Below are 16034 nucleotides of genomic sequence, written 5' to 3'. Positions count from 1 at the left end.
GCATCACTGTACGGTTTGGGAATCGTGCCATCTCGGACCGCAAGACTCTACAGTGATTAAGGAAAGCCGAGAAGATCATCAGGCTCTCTCTATCCTCTGCCGAAGACATCTACACCACATGCTGCATCCACAAAGCCACCAGCATTGTGGCTGATCGGACACCACTCTCACTCACTCTTCAGCCTCCTGTACCGATGCATTCGGGCCCTTACTTCCAGACTGTGCGACAGCTTCTTTCCACAAGTCTTACGTCTCCTCAACAAAAAGGGACTGGACTGATAAACATACACGCACACATACACACACACACACATACAATTACTCAGATAAACTCAACTACCTCAACAAATTGGGACTGAACTGATGAACTCACATGTGCAAACACACTGATCAACAACAGTCTAACAATTTTTCATACCAACCTTAAATTACTCTTTTGCTCAATAATTATTACTTGTTATACCACAAAGCATTGAAATTTGTCAGGTCGTGTTGTCACTTTGTCACTCATGTTTGCATATTTGCACGTGCACTTTATGTTGTTTCTTTTGTATAGGATAGTTTTCTGTTAATTTAAAAATGGCAATCTGTCTTGTCTCAGCTAGTCAGCTAATCAGGTTTCTTAGTTAGCAAGTAACTGTCGTTAATTTATGTTTTTAATTTATGTTGTACATAGCACCTTGGTCCTGGAAAAATGTTTTATTTCAATGTGTACTAAACTGTATATTGTTGAAATGACAATAAAAGCCCACTCGATTTGACTTGACGAAAGCCAATTTCATCATGGTGCTTGATGAGTTTTGCAAATACACTTGATAATACTGTTTTCGCAAGAACTATTCCAGAACAGCTAACCTTTGTGTCTTAAAATAACAACTGACTGTTGTTGTAACTTTCAATTTCAATATTAAATACTGTAAGGGTTAACCCCTAAAGGGCGCCAAAGCGCCCAAAGACTCTTTATTGTGTTTTTTGTGTTGATTTGAACTTCATTTCCCATGGTGCACCTCGGTCAGGTAAAGGGAGCACGCACCTGAGCCGAGGTGGCTCATTAGGCTCAGTATTATAAATAGACTGTTTAAGTTGAATTTGGTGTGAAGCATTTGTTATAGTTATGGTTTGTTGTGTTGGTTGTTTTCTTAGAGAGTTGTCATATTAAAGTTTACTTGGAAACTGGGAGAAGAGCTTATGTTTCTGTTTTGACTTTAAATACAACAGTAAATAAAGAACTTTGGAATCGGCACCTGTGCCTCTGCAATTATGCCACGCCGACACAGACACCCGAATCGTGACAAATACATCCTCTGTTTAATAATTATTTAGAATTATACTCATACGCACCTGTGGAATGGTCGTTAAGACCTTAACAGCTTACAGAAAGTAGGCATTTAAGGTCACAGTTCTAAAAACGCAGGACACTAAAGAGACTTGTCTACCGACTGTGAAAAACACCCAAAGAAAGACGCCCAGGGTCCCTGCTCATCTGCGTGAACGTGCATTAGGCATGCTGCAGGGAGGCATGAGGACTGCTGATGTGGCTAGGGCGATAAATCGCCATGTCCGCACCGTGAGACGCCTAAGACGGCGCTACAGGGAGACAGGAAGGACGGCTGATCATCCTTGCAGTGGAAGACCACGTGTAACAACACCTGCACAGGATCGGTACATCCGAATATCACACCTGCGTGACAGGTACAGGATGGCCACAACAACTGCCCGAGTCACACCAGGAACACACAATCCCTCCATCAGTGCTCAGACTGTCCGCAATAGGCAGTCCATGAGGAGGAGATGCACTGCAGTACTTCAAGCAGCTGGTGGCCACACCAGATACTGACTGGTACTTTTGATTTGGGACCTCCCTTCATTCAGGGACACATTGGGAAACATTTTTAGTTTATGTCTTATGGTGTTGACTCTTTTAGTATTCATACAAATATTTACAAAAACAGTTGAAAGTCAGATGACGATTCTTTTTTTGCTGAGTGTATATATATATATATATATATATATATATATATATATACAGTATTGTCATATTATTTGTTTTATCTGGGTTAAAGCTTGAGTTTATCTGGAAGTTGAGTCATGTTAACTAGATGACTTCTTAGTTAGGTAGAAACATTTTACTTCTCATGCAAGTAGCTTCTTCAGTCTAAGGTAAGTTGGAAAGTTCCTCATATTTAAGTCCTCCAAGGTCAAAAGGTTCCTCCCCTATCTGAAATGGCTTGTTACGTGTGTAAAAAGCCATTTCTTAACAAACTAAGAAAAAGTACAACAACATAAAGCCTGAGCATGCTGCAGGATCAGTAATTAATAATACCCCTTTTGGTACAGTAAGTATCACAGCTTTTTATTTACTTATTTATTTATTTTTAAATTACCACCTTATTGTTTTTTAATTCTTGTTTTAGGGATTTTCACCCATTTTTCGTTCTTCTAATTATGGAAGACTAATGGGCTGTCTTGCAAGAAGGTAGCACAGGAAAGGTTTTCTTCTGAAGACTCTTCCATGTAGGACACATTTTTGCAGAACAGTGCACCACTGCTCAAGAGTCTTCCTTAAATCTTCCTTAAGAACTTGTGCAATCAAACAGAAGGTTCCAATTGACCTTTCTAGCCTTACAAGTTGCCATGATTCGAAGTTTAGTAAATAAAGCTTTGAAGTTTACATAATCTGGGCTTTTCCAACAATAATTGTAAATAAGCCATACTCTTAATGAGATAAGGTTTAAGACTTAATACATTGTCCATTCACCATCGGGATCGAGAGTGGTTCCAGGAGTATGAGGCAAAATTTTTACACATGAACTGGCCACCACTGAGTTCTGCACCCCATTGAGAATATTTGGGATGTGCTTAAGTAGGTTTTACTTAGCAGTCCAAGTCTTAATCAAGATTATGTAAAGAAATCAATGGGAAGTAAATGTTGTGACATTGCATAAACTTATTGAAGGGATCTTATGACCAAAATCAAAACAAAAAGATGGTCCAATGAAATAGTAGATGCTGTAACTTTTATTTTTTCGACCAGGCAGCGTATATTTTGGTTTTACGCGGTTAAATAGTACAAAAATAATGTTAATGTTTAATGTTACCCGTTCTCGTCATTTCCTGTTTGCCAAATGTCAGACGATGGTCCAATGATGAGGTAGTCCTGCCCCGTGAGCAGATTAAGCCCCGTCCTACAGCCAGCGTGAGTAAAAAACACACGTGTATCCTTTTCTTTTAGACCAACCTCGGAGCCTGTGTGCATACAAACACTGTTTCAAGAAACAAACCAAAATGCTACCCAACATTGCGACCAATATTTGGAGAAACACACACCTTCTTTGATGACCTCCAAGATCTCCATCTGATATTTGTCATATTGGCTCGTACTGATGCTCAACACTCTGACCTTAAACACTGGTACAGTACACACAGACCTTATGTTAAACCTGGAACTCTTGCTTGATGGAAATCAGGTACTGTAGCATGAAGCTAATGTGGAACAGTTACCATGGTGGATTCCACTACATGCAGCCTTCTTTCTCGCTGAACCTGTGTAAGCGCTAGTCTTCAGTACACAACAGTCACCTACAGAGTTGGTTATATTGGATGATTAGTCATAAATTAGCAAAGGATTTGCTCAACCTTGATACTGTGTATTCACTAGGACATGCTATTTTACTGGTTTACCATAAGTGTTTTTTTTCGCTTCTAAATTTAACTTAACAGCATGATCACAAACCTTCGATCATATATAGTGTATACTGTATAGCGTTGTGTGTTAGCATGTGACTGCTCACCTTGTGTGCAGCGACAAATATTGTCTTTGCAGATCTGACTGAGCTGCTCTTTGTCCTCTGGTGGAGTGTAAAACCTGCTGCAACGTTTATCTGAAACACACTCACATTTGAACTTTTTTTGGCTTTTTCAAATCAAACATCCCAAAAATTTAAATGCATAAAGCTGTTATTTATTCATGTTTATCCGTACCTGGGTTGTAATACTGGTATACAGTGACTGTGGACGGTTGCAGGAGGCCGATTTTAAACTTTTGGTTCAGCCTGAAAGAGATAATGTCTGGCTCTTTGTTTGACACCTGAACACACATAACACAAACATTAGGATAACTATTAATAAAGTATTTTATGAGATGGATGTAAGCCTGAACAGCATATAATCCTCCACGTTACCTTAAACAGATGAATGATGAGAGATCCTCGATCGCTCAGGTTATCGACAATTTGGAAATTGTTAATGTAGCGATCCACAGCGTTGCTCAGCTGCAGGAACACACACAGAGGTGACAAGCTCAATTTACAATCATGTTTTAATTTTCTTGTTGTGTTTCTGAACATTGTACAGTTATGTTTATTACAGTTATTGTTATATTATTTTGTCGTTGTTATTTTCTTTGATGTTGTGTTCTTGATTTTGTTGTTGTGTTTTAATTTGGTTCTATCGCTATAGTGTCTTTGATGTTGCTGTCATGTCTGATTTTGCCCTCGTGCCCTTGTGTTTTTGATTGATGAAGGTGACTTGACATTGGCATCGCTCAATAAGACAACATTTTGTGCAATTCTGCAACCATACAGACTGAATCACCAGAAACTTACCAGCTCCAGGTCAGAGTTTTCTGGTTCAAAGCCAGTAGGCAAATTGATGTCCAACACAGTCATGCGCACCTGCCGCTGCGCCAGAGCTCTAATAAAACATGTTCCAATGAATACAGTACACAGGACTCTTACTTAGAAACCATTTAAAAGTGAATATCTTACCTTACACTAATACTGAGTTTATACACCTTTTCTACTTCAGCTGGAGGTTTCTCTGTAACACAGGTAATGTTAAGAGAAATTCTCGTTCTACTCATTTTCAACTTCTATAGTATGCAGTTACATCATTAATCCTGAATTTGTGTCCAGGTCTTCATTTAATTTAAATTATGCTATACAATATGTCATAATAGAGCGTGAAAAAATGAACATATCGGATCAATGCTCGATACCATTATCTGTTTCTATTTATGTAACCTAATTATTATACTACCAGTCAAAACTTTGGACAAACCTTCTAGGTACGTGCATGGTCTTTGCTGAATTTTATTGCCTTCTACTTTGTAAACCAATGCTGATAGCATCCAAAGCATCTTTGAGGCTGGTAACTCTAAATGAACTTCTCCGCTGCAGCAGAGGTAGGTTTTGATCTTGCTTTCCTGGGATGGTTTTCATGAGACCCAGTTTCATCAAGGTGCTTGATGTGTTTTGCAAGTGCACTTGACAATACTGTTCTTGCAAGAACTATTACAGAATGACTCATTTTCATGTCTTAAAATAACAACTAACTGACTGTTGTTGTTGTTGTTGTTGTTGTTGTTACCTAATTTCATATGTGTTATTTTTATGGTTTTGAAAGAAATCCAGTATTGTTTTTCTAGAATGTAGAAAATAAATCTGTGTCCAAACTTTTGACCAATATCATTATTCTCACACAGAGAGAATACCAGAGAGAGCATGCATTTAGGCCAGTATTGCAGTGGTCTAGTCGAATGAAGCTGCATATAGAAGGCAAGTTAAAGACTACTCAAGGAAAAACTTACCGTTGCTCTCGCTAATAGAAACGTTCAAATCAAAACCATTACAGGAGCTTTGCTCGTGAACATCCGGCAACTCATTGTACACAGTCACCACCTGCAGAGGGAGACAAAGAATGAAAATTGAACAAAATTGCAGGCAGAAATTGGCCGTTATGGCTATTGTAGAACATACCTCCAGTATCCCCTGACTACTTCCTGAGGCTATCACTGTGAAGTCCTTATCGGTAGCCACCTGTGTGATACAGAAAAAAATGTAACATGTACAGCGCTAATGCGCTTTATGAACAGAAAGAAAATGTCACATAGGAAAACGTAGAAAGAACATTATTATATTATATTATGATATATAAACTTATAGTTATTAGTTTGAAAGTGTAAAGATCAAAGGAAATATAAGAAGTTTGGTTAGTTATTACAATAATCTAACGTAAAACATTACTTTATATCTAAAAGGAAGGAAGGCAGGGAAAACAGTGAGTGAGAAAGTAAAAGAAAGACTGAGTTTAAAAAGTACCAACCTTAGAAGAGCGTGCTACATGAGCCAGTTGTCTGGGGAAGGCCCAGTGCGTTTCGGAGCTGCCGGGAACATTGAGTGTCACCTTCAGGCTCCTGTCAGCTGGCGGGGGTTTCTTCACCAGGTACTCTGACAGAGCCTGCAGTACCACTATGGTGGACTAAGCGAGAAAGAATCATTCACATCCCACATATTAAGAAAGTGCCACCTGTACTGCTAGATCTATACAATGTCCCATTTCTTTTTATTGTTCGCTTCCAAAAGGACGGTCTTTCTCATATTTTAATGTAGTTCTCAGGACCATTTCCCCAGGCTTCCTGAAAATTGGCATTTTTATTTTAGGGCTCGATTTGAGGGGGGATGTGGGGGATGGACCAACTCCCTGCCCCCGGCCACCATTTTTTTCACAGTACAGTATATAGACAGCCCCATTTTACATCAAAAACTGTACTTAAAAAAAAGATGCAAGCAATTAGTAATTGATACCTGTGTGGATCCATATCCTCCCCCTATCCTTCGCTGATGATTTAGCCACTTAAACGGCGCAACTGCCTCCTGAAGATGCCCTCCTTTAAGCAGGGCTAGCAGTGCATAACCTGTGGCCTCTAGTGTAAACAATTCGTTGTCTGCGTCCGGCCAGTGTGTGTGATCTGAGATCAAAAGGCAGACAAAGAAAAGTTTCAGATGAAGCTCTTTATATATACTAATATAATGCTGCAGATATATAAATCAATATACAGCAAGTGTGTAGATTTTGTGCAACTAGTCTATGTATGCAAGTACTGCATATGTGAAAGCACCTGGCGATGCTGATTTCATCAACACGCTCTTTGTGCAGTTATGATTGCTCAGAGCCAGAGCATAACATACAATTGCGACAGAATACGGCCGGCGCAGGTGTTGAAATCGTCTTTTCAGGTAGTATTCTGCTTTAAAAGAGTTCACCTGCAAAGAATAATGTAGAGTCAAAAATTTCTAATAAACCTCCATGAGCATTAGGACAATAAAATAAAAGCGGTGTTTATGCTTCTAAATTATAACTATATACAGTGGAACATCGGATTGCAAGTTACGCGGTTTGCAAGTGTTCAGCAAAACGAACAGATTTTAAATAAATTTATAAACTAATAACCCTTGGTTTACGAGTACCGAGTATCACACGATCACAACTGACCTAATGGTTTTTCTCTCTCTTGCATTGCGGAATTGTGGGTAATCGTCTTCCCTGCTCCATCTTAGTGCGCGTCTCTTACTGGTATAATCAACACCTGTGCACGCGTGTACACAGAGCGCGCACAAACACACAAACATACACAGCGTGTGCACCAACACTAATGGAAACAATTATCTATCAAGATTTCTTTTCTTCAAAGGTATAGTGCAGGTTAATTTGTTTTATTTTTACTACATATTTTGTATTATACAAATATTATATTGTTGTGAAACGAATAATCTGAGTTTACATTATTTCTTAGGCAGAAATTTTCTTTGATTTACAAATGTTTTCATATACAAGCACGTTTCCGGGACATACTTTGTCTGTACATTGGGCAGAACTCGCTCCTTTTAATGATATCTTTACATTTAAAACATTAGAGAACCCAAGACCAATCCCAGGAAAATCTCTGTCTGTCCAGCCGATTTTGTCATAGCATCATGCAAAACTGGCTAGGCAGAATTTTATGAAATTTTGCCAGTCCTTCACTATCTGCCTGAAGTTAAATCTGCACCATAAATTAAATCAAAATGTTGAGTACAACGAACTTTATGAGCAATTTTGTGCCAGAATACCTCACAGCAGTCACCGCTATTTAGGACAAATATAAACACAGCATTAAAAAGAAACGTCCCTTTTTCAGGACTTTGTATTTTAACAATAATGTGGTAAAAATCCGAATAACTTTACAGATCTTCATTGTAAAGGGTTTAAACAATGTTTTCCATGCATGTTCAATTAACCATAATCAATTAATTAACATGCACCTGTGGAATGGTCGTTAAGACCTTAACAGCTTATAGAAAGTATTTACGGTAAACTGAGTATGCAAAAGACACAGAAACGGCCATAATGCCCCTACAAAGCTCTCAAATTCACACCAAACACAAACTAGCACACAACATGGCATGGCTAGCAAAAAACTTTTGAAAACTTAAAATTTTCAAAGATGTATAGAAAGATCATTGTAGGTTTATTTTTCCTGAGGAAAGTTTAAAACCGGTTTGTTTCACATATTCTTAAACTGTGCTGCTAATCAAAGCAGTCATGTAAAGGGCAGCTTTGAGATAAAACGCTATAAACAATGAGATAAAACACTAGAGCAAACGTATCCACAGCAGTTTGAGGTGAGGTCGTGCAGAATACCCAAACTGAGAGTGTTATGCGCTCAAATAAAAATGATGTGTAAAAGTGATGTTATGGACAGTCATGTGCCGGATGTAATAAACGAAAACATGGCGTGAGATACTCAACCTTACAGAATGTGATTTCTTTGTATTAATAAGTTATACAGAGAGTTCTGCCGTACAGAAAGAGACAGACAGACATGTACGTGGGTTTCACCCTCAAATAATAATAATATCACTGATTACATTAAAGCTGATCAGATTATTTTATGCCTTAACCTTTTAACTATTTCGACAAACTTCTTTCTACTATTTCGACAAACGTCTTTCTGTTTGTGTGTGAGAATGTTACCTCTGCGGACAGTTCTTCTTCAGTGCATTTAACGGCTTTCTGAGCTTCAGCCAATGCAATCAGTACAAATGCAGTTAGAGTCTCCTTTGATTCAGCTCCCTGAAGACCTCCCTACCCAAACACATTCACACATTTAATTCAATTTAATTCAATTAAATTTGATATGGTCATTGTCAATCAAAATGGTCGGATTGTCCCTGATGAGCAAGCCGAGGGCGACAGTGGTGAGGAAAAACTTCCTCTAAGGGCAATAGGAAGAAACCTTAGGAGGAACCAGACTCAGCAGGGAACCCATCATCATGTGGATGATAGCAGGAATTGATCTGCAGTCATACTGAGGCTGGAGATTCAATATAACTGATGATGTTTTTAAGTTAATATGGAGTCCAGTTTATTATGCTCGGGTACAAAAATGTAGGAAATTCCAGTCCTTTTCATACATAGCCATACACAGTCAGTACAACCAAAGCCTTGTATGCCTGTTTCAATTCATGTCAATTATTAGCTATATATGATGTAATACAATTTATTATTTAATTTCATTACAAGAATTACTGAATGCTGATAATGTTGCAATAAATGATATAATTCGATCAGTGCTTTAAAGACATGGTTTGGCTCTTGAGCATGGCCCCTGACGCCCTATTTCATCCACGAGTGCTGTATGATGTCTGTACATGTGACACATTTAAGTAAGCATTAGTTAGTATTATAATGATTAATAAGTGACTAGCTTGTTAGTTAAATACAAATTACATCTTCTTGGAGTCTGTCCTCTCACCGTCATGGAGGTGGTGTAAACTGGATTGTCCTCCTGGAACGCTCCAGATGGCAGCTGCTTGTGTTTGAGCAGGTAGAGCAGTGGGCCACAAATGTGCTGCTTATCCACTGTGATGAAGGGATGAGCCATGGAGAACACCTTCACCACGAACGCTGTGATCCTGTGACCACAAACATGAGAGATGATTGCTTTAAATGATCAGGGATAAATTCACATTTTGATATTATAAATTGTGTAAATACCAGGTGCTGGTTCCTTCATTTCTATAGGGTGGATACGAGTCATTCGTTTTGCGATAGTGGAGCTGGTTCTCATAGCCTGAGAAAGAATTAAAGATAGATTATTATGTAAACAACACTGGGAAAATGTTTTCTCTTTGAGCCTGTCCCAGGGATTTCTGCCCAGGTATACTGGCCTGCAGGGTTCAGTTATGGTTTTCAAGTGTCATGAGATTACTTTCAGTGAGTGCTTGAAAGAAGTTCTGGCAGCATGTTTCTGAACAGACGATCCACATTATTTAGGCCATTAAGAAATGTTGTAAACATTACTATTCCACCTTGAACTCCTTTAATATTTTCCTGCCATTTTGCATGTGTTTTCCAAAGCAAAGGGGTTTGAGAGGCCAGTGTTTCTGCCTCAAAGACTCAAAAATAAACTTGACTCGAATCAAAACAATTCTCACACGGCTTCTCGCATAGCTAGCACCCAATAACACGTTTTATAAAGCTAACACTATTCATCTATCCATGTTACCAGTCTTGATGTAGGAGATGGCCTCCTCCCTGCGCTGTCTTCCCACATTCTCCCATTGGGAGCTGCGGTCCAGATAGTGAGTAGCTATGAGTGGCAGTGTGATGCTAGCCAGGTTCTGCTCCACACAGCCTCCGGGCATCCGGATCAACGCCGCGAGTGAGTCCTTATTGATGGCGTTGTCAATGCTGTCTGCCAGCAAATTACCTAAACACATACGGAAATTAAATGTTAGAATTTAAATAAAGTCAGTCAAACTACGAAGTAACTTATTATTTTACCTCTGACGTTGACAATTGTTTCTGGAACAGAGTTGGGCACCACTGATCTCAGCTTAGCCCTTTCCACCCGAATCAGCTGATTTCCATCTGAAGGCCAAACGCATCAACGCACATATACTAAGTCTGTATTACTTTTTGGGACTCTTACTAAATGAAAACAACAGCACATGTCCTCACCGCTGTCTCCTTTCTCAGCAGGATTCAACACAAAACTCCTCACGTCCATCTTCTGAATACCTTCCAACTGAAGCAAGAATTGAAAAACACAAATGTATGCCATAAGCTAGCTTTATTTAAAGTAGCAAACGCATCTATTAAAAATATGCATGTTAGATATAATATACAATGACATTTTTTGACTATATGCACTACAGGATGGGTGAAAATTAACTAAGCAAGATTTAACAGCTATAGAACTTGTAGTATCACTGAAGTCATGATGAAAACAGTCTCTAAATAGACGATAGTAAATAGGAATTCATATTTCCCGCATCGATAGTACAGGCATCAGCCACAAGAGGCAGCACACGCAACAGGAACAAAGATGGCCTAACTGTTCAAAAGCAAGCGAATATTTCAGCACGCTATGATGTGTGGAATTCCATTGTTCTTGTTCAGTGGTGGTGGCGTACAGTAAAAAGGAGAAGTGCAACACTACGCCCGGAGACAATGAACTGTCACGCAAAGCTGATGAGCACAGGCTCAGAGAAGAAGTGGCCGTGAAATTGAAATTTAAAGATTTGCTTTCATTTTCCTACGTAGTAAAATAAAAGTACAATTTGTTTTAATAAATTTATATTAGAAATATAGACTTTATTACCAGATTTTAATGCCTTACCTTTCACCCACTCTGTATATGCATTATAAATTATTACTGATACTCCTGTTAGCTAATCAATTTATATACTATCTTACAAAGCAAGCTTTCTGAAAAAAAATAATAATTCCATCCAAAGCCTCACCACCACACGGAGAGTTTTACGGATTGCATCCCGTCCCGAGAAGCTACTCGACACAGCAGTGACCTGCAGGGGGAACTCTCCTACTTGAAGCGGGATTACGGTGTAGGGAATGAGCATGGAAGAGCGAGCTCGAACCAACACCTCCTGCTTATGATCCTCGGTAAATGCCACACTGCACACATCCTGTGTCTTTGACAGCACCACCAAAACCTACACACAAACCCACACATCCAGACACACACACACACACACACACACACACACACACACACACACACACACACACACACAGTCGGCAGCCAGTGGTGATGATATCATAAACCATATCAAACAATCTGTGCACTGAAGTTACCTTTAGGTCCTTGTTCAAGTAGTTGTGTAACACGGCCTTAACCTCAACACGTTCGTTTCTTGCTGCGGTGCGAGGAAGACGCAGGTTGACGAAGAACGGCTTCCATGCTCGGACGTTGAATGGCTCGGCCACGCAGAAACCTTCAGAAGCACAAAAATTTGTTTATACTATCAAAACAACATAGTTAAATGACAAATCTGATATATGAAGGCATTTAACAGGAAGAGAAGGAGAAATTGAAAAAATTGAAGATTTCAACATAATTACCTGTACTAGGTGACACACTAATGCCCAAAATGCCCCACTGGGTGATGCTGTCGGGGAGAACAGTCTCCACTGGGGCAACAGTCAATCTGAAAAGGTATGTGTGTGTGTGTGTATATATATATATATATATATATATATATATATATATATATATATATATATATATATATATAGGGCTTTTACAATGAATTTTAAATATGAGTAACAATATTTAGTAAACAATGTAAAATATCTCTTTAATTGTATTTAACGGAATAATGTTTTCCACATATTATTGCACTTACCCATCAGGACCAGGTGCTCCAGGAAGTTGGACATCTGTCCAAAGCCAGGACTCAAAAAACTTTGTGCGTACATAAATATCATCTAACTTGTCGTAGTACTCATCATTCACCCTAGAAGAAGTTACTGTCACACCAAATCCAACACCAACAGGACCAAAGCCTGCTTCACCCACAGAACCACCAGCATGTCCACCAAAACCATAACCACCAGAAATGCTATCTGGAATGTAATAACCACCAAGACCAGGAGGAGGAGGCTGTTTAAAAACCTGGCCAGGCATGGCATAATCTGCAGGACAGATAGGATAATTGGTTGAAAGATATGAAAAGTTGATTATTTCCCCAATATTGATTGTGTATTAATCAGTGATCAAACCTTTTAGGATGGTGTGTACTGGTAAAATGGTTTATCATGACTAAGTAAAACAAACCAAATAAAAAAAAATAATAACCAAGCTGCCTCTAAAGATGGAGTTTTTTAGCAGAGCGCCTCTGGAGCACGGATATGGGGCTTTTTAAAAAAAGAATTTGGTTATAACAACAGGAAACAAATGCTATGCTGAAACGGACAACGAAATTACTACAAATAAAATTGTTGCTCAAATCATGTCATGTCGTTATCTGCCCTCTTCCATAAACATGAGCTCACTCACAGTTGCACATGATTTGCCGTCGCTTTAATTCACGGGGGATGATTACTATGAAGTGAATTATTGTCCTATAACGGCATGAAATGTCTGGGAATGTTTTTAATTCTCTCATGCAGCTTCTTTCCAACTGTTTATAGTTTATGCTTTAGAGCATGCGCAAAACTTAGTCGCTGTTATGTGACAGAAAAATTACTATTACAAACAAAGGTGGAGACAGTGGAGACTTTTTCTGTCCAAATTCCAAATTTCAATCTGTCCAAAGTTCAAATGCTTCTTTACAACACAGCTAAGGCTAATGTCAAACAAATTTCACGAGTGGGAATGTTATTACAGATCAATCAGACAAGATCAAATAAAATTTAAAGATGTGAAGATTGGATCAGATACCAGGTATAGGATCAATCATGATTGGCTCTGGAGTGGTGGGTGGTGGGGTGATGATGCCCAGCTCTTCGCCCCTGTACTTTGAACAGCACTCATAAAAAGCCTTCACACAGCTCCAGTCCTCCGTGATGTAAAGAGCACGGCGGCGACACGAGTACGGCATGGGGATCTCCTTCATACCGTCAGAGCAGCAGCGCTGTAGTAACTGGTTGGAATAGGATTCCTCTGATCACACACATACACACACACAATTACCACTCTATATAGCCCTATCAGGCTTCTTCTAGACTCTTATCCATGAATATATATATGCTATTACTTTTAATGAATATAAAGCAAAAATGCCAAAAGATCCTTAAACCAGTTAATATTTTTGATGCCTGAGTGTATATTTTATGCTGAAGAATACCACCCAGAAAAACAAATCAAATAAAAAAAAAAAACTAACCAAGCTGCCTCCGGAGATGCAGTTTTTCAGCAGAGCGCCTCTGCCTTGGCTTCCAAAAGCACGGATATGAAGCTAATCGAGGGAAAAAGTTATTACAAACCAATCTACCACTCCGGCACAAATATGCAATTGAAGTCTATTACAGTATGTAATTGGGGTGATGTACAGTAGCATCATTACTTCTATTTTATTCACCAAGTATTGCAAAAGCACTGTAATCATTTCTTAAAATTTTGTGTGCTTGGGTGTTGTTTGGAACAATATGAAGAACATACACAAGAGCTGAGAGTGAGTAGAGAATGTAGTATATTCCAGGTTTGCAAATGAGTGCCTTTTATTATAAACTGGTCATGTTTACAGCTGTTTTGTGCTAACTTTTCCTCATTGGCTTGATAGGCAGCAACAATCAATGGAATTCAAATAAAATGGAAATGTTTCCAATGTCAGCGATAAGACGTTTCACTCCAAGCTAATTGTCGTTTACCTTTCCTGTACAGTATCTACCCAATAACCCATAACTTTCGACATAAGGTGTTGCATTATGTGCCATGTATAAGAAATATGGTAAGACATGGGCCATGTCCAATGTTCCATGACATTATGAAAAGAAACAAAGTACCATGCATATAACTGGTAAATTGGAAGTTGTTCGAACGAAAATTCAGGCCTGCATCTATGAATACACCCATGTTGTTCGGACCTCCACCTGAAGAGCAGCCCAAATCTCCCTGTCCGAGCGCGTCCCAAATCTGGTGTTACGAAACTGGATTAGTGGGAGAATCATTCATTATTATAAAATTATTATGAAATATTAATAAAGCATTCATTAAGGAGCATTGTACATCACCTTCCTCTGCGTCAGGCGGCTCTTACTCAGCAGGAAAATAGAGTTGTCCACGGCGACCAGGCTGACTTTAGCTCCAGGGTCACCCCTAACTTGAAAACGAAAACTGTCGCCTGGCGAGTACGAGTCCTTCACTTCACCATGTAACGGTCCAACCTTGAGCTACAAAATACAACAGTAACAATAATTGCACTGTGCACCAGGCTGCATCGCATCGCCCCACCATCACTGATTATTTCCTAAAACAAGACATCTCAAGTTTATTATTTTTTTTACTCTTTCTTTGTGAACAGAATGACGAAGGAGTAAACAATGCATGAAAGGCTCTAATGCAAATAGACTCACTGATCCCAAACATTGGTCCTCTATGTTCACCAAAACGGAATCGGCCACCAACTCTCCTATATGTGCGTGCATAAAAATGCAGTACGCCACAAAGCGGAATGAAGGCACCATATCCGACGTCAGCAGCAGGGTAATGTTAGTCGCTTTGTCATCTGTTACGTTTACCCTGTCTGCACGAATCATTTTCCCTCTGCTCAACACCTACAGTAGATGGTACATGATGGATAATTGAGGGAGCAAAACTTGACATTCAATCAATACATTTAATTCAAAACATTTAGGGTCAAACATTTATAATGAATCTGTATAATCAATAATCTGTCTGATTAATTACTTGAAGTCAGAAAGGTTGAGAGTTTATAAATAGGGTTAAATGCAGGTAACATACAGTATGGGTTTAAGCAAGCACAAGACACTGTGTGTGACTTACAGTATATGAAAGCTGCCCAGTGTAATTTCCTTCAATGTCAGAGGTGAGTCTGAGGTGCACTTGGAAATCTAAAGTTTCTCCTACTTTGGCTGTCTTCTTATTGACACTGATGTGAAGGTGGTTCGGTTCTGAAATACTAAAGGGTGTGAACGCCATCACCCACCATTCGGTCTTCGCCTGCTGCTTAGGCTTCAAATCTGGGTCTATGGTTTTAACCTGCAATGGTGATTAACAAACAAATATGAAATGCATTAAAAAAAAACGTCATAACAAAGTGTTCTATGGGGATACAAATACAGATACAATGGGTATAGAAATGAATCACCCTATTTAAAATAATCACATTTTGTTGCTTTGCAGCCTGAAATGGAGACAGACACAATTTTTGTGTAATCCAAACATACCCAGATTGTTGGCTCAACCTCGGAAATTTTTTTTTTGTTAGTGCTCTGACGTTAGGTCA

General features: G+C 39.0%; 1 protein-coding gene and 1 pseudogene across 1 annotated transcript in view; both read right to left on the bottom strand.

The window, feature by feature from the left end:
- Nucleotides 1–16034, bottom strand: part of LOC128518710 (sialoadhesin-like) — a 1187000-nt gene that overhangs the window by 734120 nt on the left and 436846 nt on the right. The gene's annotated exons all lie outside the window — the stretch shown is intronic.
- The window catches only part of LOC128518512 (complement C3-like), a 39914-nt pseudogene that overhangs the window by 2805 nt on the left and 21075 nt on the right, over nucleotides 1–16034 (bottom strand).

This window comes from Clarias gariepinus, chromosome 3, assembly GCF_024256425.1.
Source record: "Clarias gariepinus isolate MV-2021 ecotype Netherlands chromosome 3, CGAR_prim_01v2, whole genome shotgun sequence".
Classification (NCBI taxonomy): Eukaryota; Metazoa; Chordata; class Actinopteri; order Siluriformes; family Clariidae; genus Clarias; species Clarias gariepinus.
This window is presented reverse-complemented; position numbering and strand designations above follow the sequence as displayed.